The sequence below is a fragment of the Galeopterus variegatus genome, unplaced genomic scaffold (genome assembly GCF_000696425.1).
Source record: "Galeopterus variegatus unplaced genomic scaffold, G_variegatus-3.0.2 Scaffold3897, whole genome shotgun sequence".
NCBI classification, from domain to species: domain Eukaryota; kingdom Metazoa; phylum Chordata; class Mammalia; order Dermoptera; family Cynocephalidae; genus Galeopterus; species Galeopterus variegatus.
The window spans coordinates 18630-26139 of record NW_007730008.1 but is presented as its reverse complement, the minus strand read 5'-3'; the positions used below and the strand labels follow the sequence as shown (position 1 = coordinate 26139).

At 38.1% G+C, this 7510-nt stretch overlaps 1 long non-coding RNA gene across 1 annotated transcript in view; it reads right to left on the bottom strand.

The window, feature by feature from the left end:
- Positions 1-7286, bottom strand: part of LOC103601825 — a 20558-nt gene extending 13272 nt beyond the window's left edge. The window contains exons 1-2 of the long non-coding RNA XR_551479.1: positions 7215-7286; positions 6545-6615 (exon numbers count right to left, since the gene is read on the bottom strand). This is a non-coding gene — a long non-coding RNA (uncharacterized LOC103601825). The remainder of the gene's footprint in view (positions 1-6544; positions 6616-7214) is intronic.
- Between the last annotated feature and the right edge of the window lie 224 nt (positions 7287-7510).

The window sequence follows — 7510 nt, the reverse complement described above, 5'->3', positions numbered from 1 at the left end:
AGTTTTGTCTGAGGATGCCTTCTCTGGCTCAATCGTCAGCTCAGTGCTTGTGTTCTTCTTCTGAGCTCTTAATATCTTCATGAATCTTCCTTCTGGATTCTTTAGGGATGCCTCTTCAACTGTCAAGAGAAGAGACTGCTTTTGATAAGGAAGACTCATGGAACAGCTTTTTGTCAGGCCACAGCTATACATCCCAGTCAAATAAACTAGGAGTCAGCAAACATATGTAATATTAGGTGAAAACCTGACTTTCAGCAAGGGAGTAGTACAGAAATTTGGGAATTATGAACTAATTAATAAAATAAAGCAATTATATCTTTAGTGTAAAAATTTATCATCACCAACTAAAAATTAAAAACAAATAAGAATAAAAAATGTATCATCAGGTTATTCAGACTCACAACAATGTGTGGTGTTTGTCAGACATGTACTGTCACAATGCAGCTTGACTGTCTTGCAGACAACCTCAATATTACTTTTAAATTGGCAGAGGCAGCAGGCCATATGGCTAGGTAAGATCCTATAAATGGAAACACAGAATTAGATTAATGGTAAAGGGGTTACCTGAGTAGGTAGATATCACTGGCCGGTGCAAAAAGAAGTTCATGAGGTGTGTGGCCTGGACAGTTGGGTAGGGACCAGATGGCCTATTGCTGCTGTTGAATACTGTAAATAGGAAGGAAGACAAGAGGTGCCCAGTAGAAAGGTAAGTACAACAGTGGACACAGAACACTGAGAATAAATGTGATAGGGATTAGAATTAGGTGACACTGATCTAAAGTTTAATTCAGAAGTATCTCCTCCCATCTCAGAAGTCTCACTTTGGGATGAGAGTGCACAGGGAGAAGGCAGACTTCTAAGAAGAGTCTGNTCTCCTCCCATGCCAGAAGTCTCACTTTGGCATGAGAGTGCGAAGGGAGAAGGCAGACTTCTAAGAAGAGTCTGGATAAGCCCCTATTCCAGAATCCCTTTCTCAAGTCTTGTTGGCTGTGGTAAGTAATAGAAATTACTCTGTACATAAAAAAACAGCTTAGTTTAAACCTGCATTATGTGGTTAAACAATAACAGAGATCACATTGGCCAAATCTGGGCAATTTGAGCATTCAAAAGAATAACGATGATAATAAGGTACAACATAATGTGAAGGATACATTAGTTCATAATGATAATCAAAGATAAAAGAGTGGGGAGTTCTTCTTAAACAGAATAGTGGCACTTACTAAATGTAAAAGGAATGATAGAATTAGAAAAGTGCCATTTTGCAACCACCAATATAATAATTCATTCAGACTATCACTGATTCACAGTTGGGTGAAAAGGCTTTCACCAGAAGAATCTTAACTGATCTCAAAGTATCACCCCACAAACTATTTATTAATTACCAAGGGGAAAAAATAACTTTACAATGCAGAGATCTGTAAGATACCAATTTAATGAAGTGATCAAACAGCATTATAGGCCATTTAAAGTCATGAGGTAGGAAGGATACATTGCCTATGTAGTATTCTTACCAAAAATATTTAACCTGAATCTAATCAGAAGGAAACAGACAAATCCAGGTTGTGGGACAACTTACAACTGTCTCAGACTCTTCAAAAGTGACACTGTCATAAAAGACCAAAAAGTAGGGAAATGCTTTAGACTAAAGGAAACAAAGACATAACATGCAATACCTGATCTTTGATTGGATCCTAGATCAAACAAAACAGATTTAAAGAACATTACTCATTTCTGACCAAGATGGAGTTACAGGGACCAATTTAACCTCCCACCTGAAAGAACTGAAAAACTAGACAAAATACACAAAACAACAGTTCTCACGACATTAGACATCAGGCAACGAAAACAACAGTTCTCAAGACACTGAACATCAGGCAGTGACAGACAGTGACCTCCAAGAGATGGGAAATAAATGAAGTAAGCCCTATGACTGCCTTGAGACAGTTTCCAGGCTGTGATGCAAGGGTGGGGGAGATACAGGCAGAGACTTGCGGACTCCTTGATTAAGGAAATGGAGCTGAGAATCCAGGAAAACTGAGGTGACTAGAATCCACAAAGAATACTAGAGAGAAAAGAATTGCACAGAGAAGGAACTCTGGAGTTATGCAGATGGATCTCTTGAGTGTTCAGCAAAGTACTGATCAGTGCATGTGTATGAGGAAACTACTTAACGCCAGGAAAAGAACCACTTGAAAGCATTAGACAGGCATGGTGCTGATAACACCAAGGTCAAGGGTTCAGATCACTGTACTGGCCAGCCATAAAAAGAAAAAGCAGCAACAACAAAAGTATTAGAAGAATAATTGAATTATACACAGGCTTAGGAATAGTGTCTATTCCCATGACAGGCTGGAAAACTTCATGAGTCAAGGGGCATTGGGTACTCAGAAAGATCTTGCCTTAACAGCTGTGAACATTGAGCTCTACACTAAAGTCTCCTATGTGATCCACCCAGAAAGAGGGAGAGAGAAAGAGAGTATGTTAACAATAGAATCCACACAAAGGATACAAGGCTGTCTATTGTACTTATTCTTTCATCTTTCTGGTAGGTTTAAATTTTTTTAAAAGAAAAATTTGAGCAAAAAAGATACCCAAACTATTGATTAGCTTATTATTATGGTTTACTGGGTTCAGTTTCAGGGAGATAAAAACTGTCTCTGTGACTGGAGTAAGTCCTCCAGGTTAACTTTAAGCAGGATAGGATGGTGATTAGGAATACAGATTCCATAACCAGACAAGGCTTGAATCCCAACTCTGCTAATAATGTGACCTCCGGCAAACTGCTTAATCTCTGTTGCTCAGCCTCTCTGTTATAATAGCACCTACCTCTAATGAGTTTTTAGGAAAAAATGTATCAATACCTGAAAAGTGCCTGGCACATGGTGAGTACTCAATAAATGTTAATTAGTTCGTAACTTGCAGAGGCTGCCTGAAAAGTAATCATGCTCTTCCACCTTGGGTGCCTTCTCTGAGTCCTTCAAAATGATGACTTTATTAGGACCACGTTACGACTGTCAAAACAGAAGTGTGTTTCTCGGGTCCATGAAGGCTGAGTTGGCAGTACAATGTAAAGAGTTTTAGATTAAAACTGCATCCAAGGGCCGAACCTGTGGCTCACTCGTGAGAGTGTGGCGCTGGGAGCGCAGCAGCGCTGGGAGCACTGAGGCCGCAGGTTCGGATCCTATATAGGGATGGCCGGTGCGCTCACTGGCTGAGCCCAGTGCAGGCAACACCAAGCCAAGGGTTGCAATCCCCCTACCGGTCACTAAAACAAAAACAAAAAAACTGCATCCAATAAGTTGGCCTGACACATTTTTCAAACCCCTAGAAGCGTAATTACATGTGACTAATATTCCTTTGGGTCTGGTGGAAGCTTCTGATGTTCATATAGAAAGAATGGACCCAGAAGAGTAATCCAGCATTTTAAATCTATGGCAACCTCAACTCTGAAAGTGTTTGCTGTTCCTTTCCTGTCCCAACTTTTTATTTTGGAAAATTTCACATCTACAGAAAACTTGAAAGAATGGTATAATGAATATTTGTATACCTTTCACCTGGATTCAACAATTGGTGACACTTCACCACATCTATCTTCAGTGTGGGTATGTTTATACATTTTCTTGGCAAACCATTTGAGAGTAAGTGCAGACATTATGACCTGTCACTGCTAAACACTTCAGTGTGCATCCCATAACAACCAAGGCATTGTCCTACATACCCCAATACTATTATCACCCAGTGAAATCTAATATGAATATCTCTGTCTCCTACATAGTCCATATACAAATTTTCCCAACTGTCCCAGTCATTTCATAGCTTTTTTTTTTTATTAAGCCAGAATCCAATCAAACACCAGGCACTGTATTTAGTTTTCATGGTTCTTTAGTCTCCTTTAATTTAGCTGTCACTGCTAAACACTTCAGTGTGCATCCCATAACAACCAAGGCATTGTCCTACATACCCCAATACTATTATCACCCAGTGAAATCTAATATGAATATCTCTGTCTCCTACATAGTCCATATACAAATTTTCCCAACTGTCCCAGTCATTTCATAGCTTTTTTTTTTTATTAAGCCAGAATCCAATCAAACACCAGGCATTGTATTTAGTTTTCATGATTCTTTAGTCTCCTTTAATTTACAACTGTTCCCCATCTTTTAAAAATCTTTCATGGCATTGACATTTTTTAAGCCTTCAAGCCAATTGTTTTACTCTCCTCAATTTGTTTTTGTATGATCAACCTGAATATAACAAGGAAACATTTTTAGCAAGAACACTTCATAGGAAATATCGTAGTTTTGTTATTCATTATAAAGTATGAACTAGGAATAGTACAAGTGATGACAAACTTAAATAATGATTTTAAAGCATGCTGACCAATTTTTGAGACTGCAAATGACCTGAGGTGTAGATTATCCTTACTTGAGAATAATTATTTTTCAATACACATTAAAGATCATTACACAGGAGCTGGCTTACTTACTTTGTATATAAATGTCTAAACTCCTGAGGACTTTCAATAATGAACTCCACTGTGGCAGTTGCTTTAACCTCTTTGTGTCCTTGATGGCAAATGGCTACAGAGAACGATAGCACTTTTTTCTTATCCAGTAATGGTCAGGAGAAAAGCAGATAGAACCCCACTACTGTGGATAAGAAAGTGAAAAGGCTGCTGGATGACAACTTTGACTATGCAGTGAGAAGGTCATCTAGCCAACATGGGAGGGGATTGACTGTGTCAGACACTGCAGGAGGTTGAGGGTGATGAGGCTAGAGCAGTATCTGATGGATCTGCTGACAACGTTGTGAAGATAGTCAAGGAGGTGACCTGACAAAAATGATTGCAGCAGACTGCTAAATGAAGGGCCTTTTTCCATACTGATCTTGTGTAATCCCTTCAACTAGCCTTAGCACAACAGCATGTTTCTATTTAGCTTGCCATACTGGAGGGAGAATGGCAAAATGTAAGCTGCGATGAGTTGTGTAACAAACTGTCACAATAGGGCCCTATAGAAATAAAAGACTGCAAAAAAATGACATACTTCACACCATACATAAAAATTAACTCAAAATGGATCATAGACCTAAATGTAACTACACAATTTCCAGAAGAAAACATAGGAGAAGATCTTTGTGAGTTTGGATTAGACAATGGGTTCTTAAACAAAGGTTTCTTAGGTCAGACACAGAAAAGCACAAACCATTCAAGAAAAAAATTGCTAAATTAGAGTTCAACAAAATTAAAACATTAACAACTTCGGCTCTTCGAAGATACTTTAAATAGAATGAGAAGCCACAACCTGAGAGAAGGTATTTACTAAACACATATCTGAGAAAAAAAGACTTGTATCCACAGTATATAATAAAGCACTCTTAACACTCAATAAGAAGATAAATATCCAATCAAAATATGGGAACAGATTTGAACAGACACTCGGTAAAGATGATATTTGCACATGAATAGACAATATCATCAGCTGTTAAAGAAACGCAAATTAAAACTGCAATGACTACACACCTACTAGTAGAAAGGCTAACATTTTAAAAAAACCCTGGAATAGAAGGATCAGGTGAAGATGTGGAGCAACTGCAACTCTCATACACCACTGGAGGGAATGCAAAATGGTACAGCCACTGTAGGAAACAGTTCAGCCGTTTCTTTTTTTTTTTTTTTTTTTTCTTTTTTTGTGTCCGGCAATGGATCGCAACCCTCAGTGTTGCCCCCGTACCGGACCGGGGACCGGCAACGGGACTGCAACCCTCGGCGTTGCTCCCGTGCCTCGCTCAGCCAGTGAGCAGGAACCGGTCTGTATGTGGGATCCGAACCCTCGGGCGGGAGCGCCGCCGTACTTCCCAAGCGGCGCACTCATCCAGTGCGCCACCGGGCCGGCCCCAGTTCAGCCGTTTCTTAAGAAGTTAAAAAAGCACTTAGCATGTGATGCAGCAATCCCACCCCTAGGCATTTACCCCAAAGAACTGAAAATATATGTTCACACAAAGACCTGCATGTGAGTATTTTTAGCAGCTTTATTCATAATTGCCAAAAAATTGGAAAAAACCCAAATGTGCATAAACTGATGAATGGATACAGAAACTGGTATATCCACACCACTGGAATGCTGCCCAACAATAAAAAGGAATGAACTACAGATAGACGCAACAGCATGGATAACAACATAATCTTAAAAGGATTATGTATATGAAAGAAGCAAAAGGCCACATAGTTTCATTTACAAGACATTCTGGAAAAAGCAAACCTATAGGGACAGAAATCAGACTGGTGGTTGCCAGGGGCTGGTAGTGGGAGGAGAGGATTGACTGCAGAGAGACTTGAGGGGACTTTTTGAGGGGAGAGAAATGTTCCATATTGGGAATGTGGTGGTGGTTGCATAACATACATTTGTCAAAACTCATCAAAGTGTACTCTTAAAAAGAGTAAATTTTATTATGTGAAAATTATACCTCAATAAACCTGACTTAAGAAAACAATAAAACAACCCCAAAACTAAGTGAAAATAAATCTAAGAAAAAAATAACTTACAGTTTTTCCAATTCAAGAGTCATCAGGATGGTGTTCTCAATTGTTGTGACACTTGTGTTGCTCCCATGTCTCTGAAGGAGAAAGCCCAAACATTCATGATAGGAACCCCAATACAAAAGTTCTGTACTTAAAAACACATTTCGAGACGTATGAGTACTTCAAATTTGGCTTCTCTATAAACAATCTTAAGAGTTTATTGGCCATAGAAGATAATTCTAGAGCGCTCTTATTGAATAAATTTAAGTTTATTTGCATCATTAAACTAATGGCCTTGGGATTGAATAGAGAACCTCTACTTTTTTTTTTTTAACCATTATGTTACTTATCATTTTGAATTGTATTCACCTGTCTTGATTACACTTTTTTTTTCTTTTTTAAATAACATACAGCTCTTCCTCTTTGCTTTCTGGTATAAATGATATTCCTACATGTGTCTCATGTTCCATGTCTATGTGTTTTCTTCAACTCTGCTCTCTTCCACTGCTGGCAGTCTTGCCCATTATACATCCTCTCTTAGTCCTTTCCTTTGCCAATAACTTTTTCCCCCAATAACCCAGTTAAAATTAAAATTATGACTTTTTAGCTCAAGTGAAAATACTTAATCTCTGAAGAAAGGAAAAAAGAAAAGCAGAAGTCATCTTGTGACTCATGACATTACTGTGATACTTACAGATATTTTAATGTTGACAATTTAAAAAGATGTAAATCTTCAACAGTACTCAGAGGATTATGGTTGAGAATTCTGAAAAATGCAATGAAATTAAAATCATTTGCATTTTCAATATGCATGAAAAGTTTATATTCACTTTCGTAATACGGAACTTTTGGTAAAAAAATCATCATTTTCTGTCTTTACATATAAAACACACTTAGAATCTGTAAAGTATTCTTCCTTTGGAAACTAAAAGATAAAGTAGAGAAGAGAAAAAGAAAAGAAAAAAATGGATAGCAAAGAAAAAGTATGTC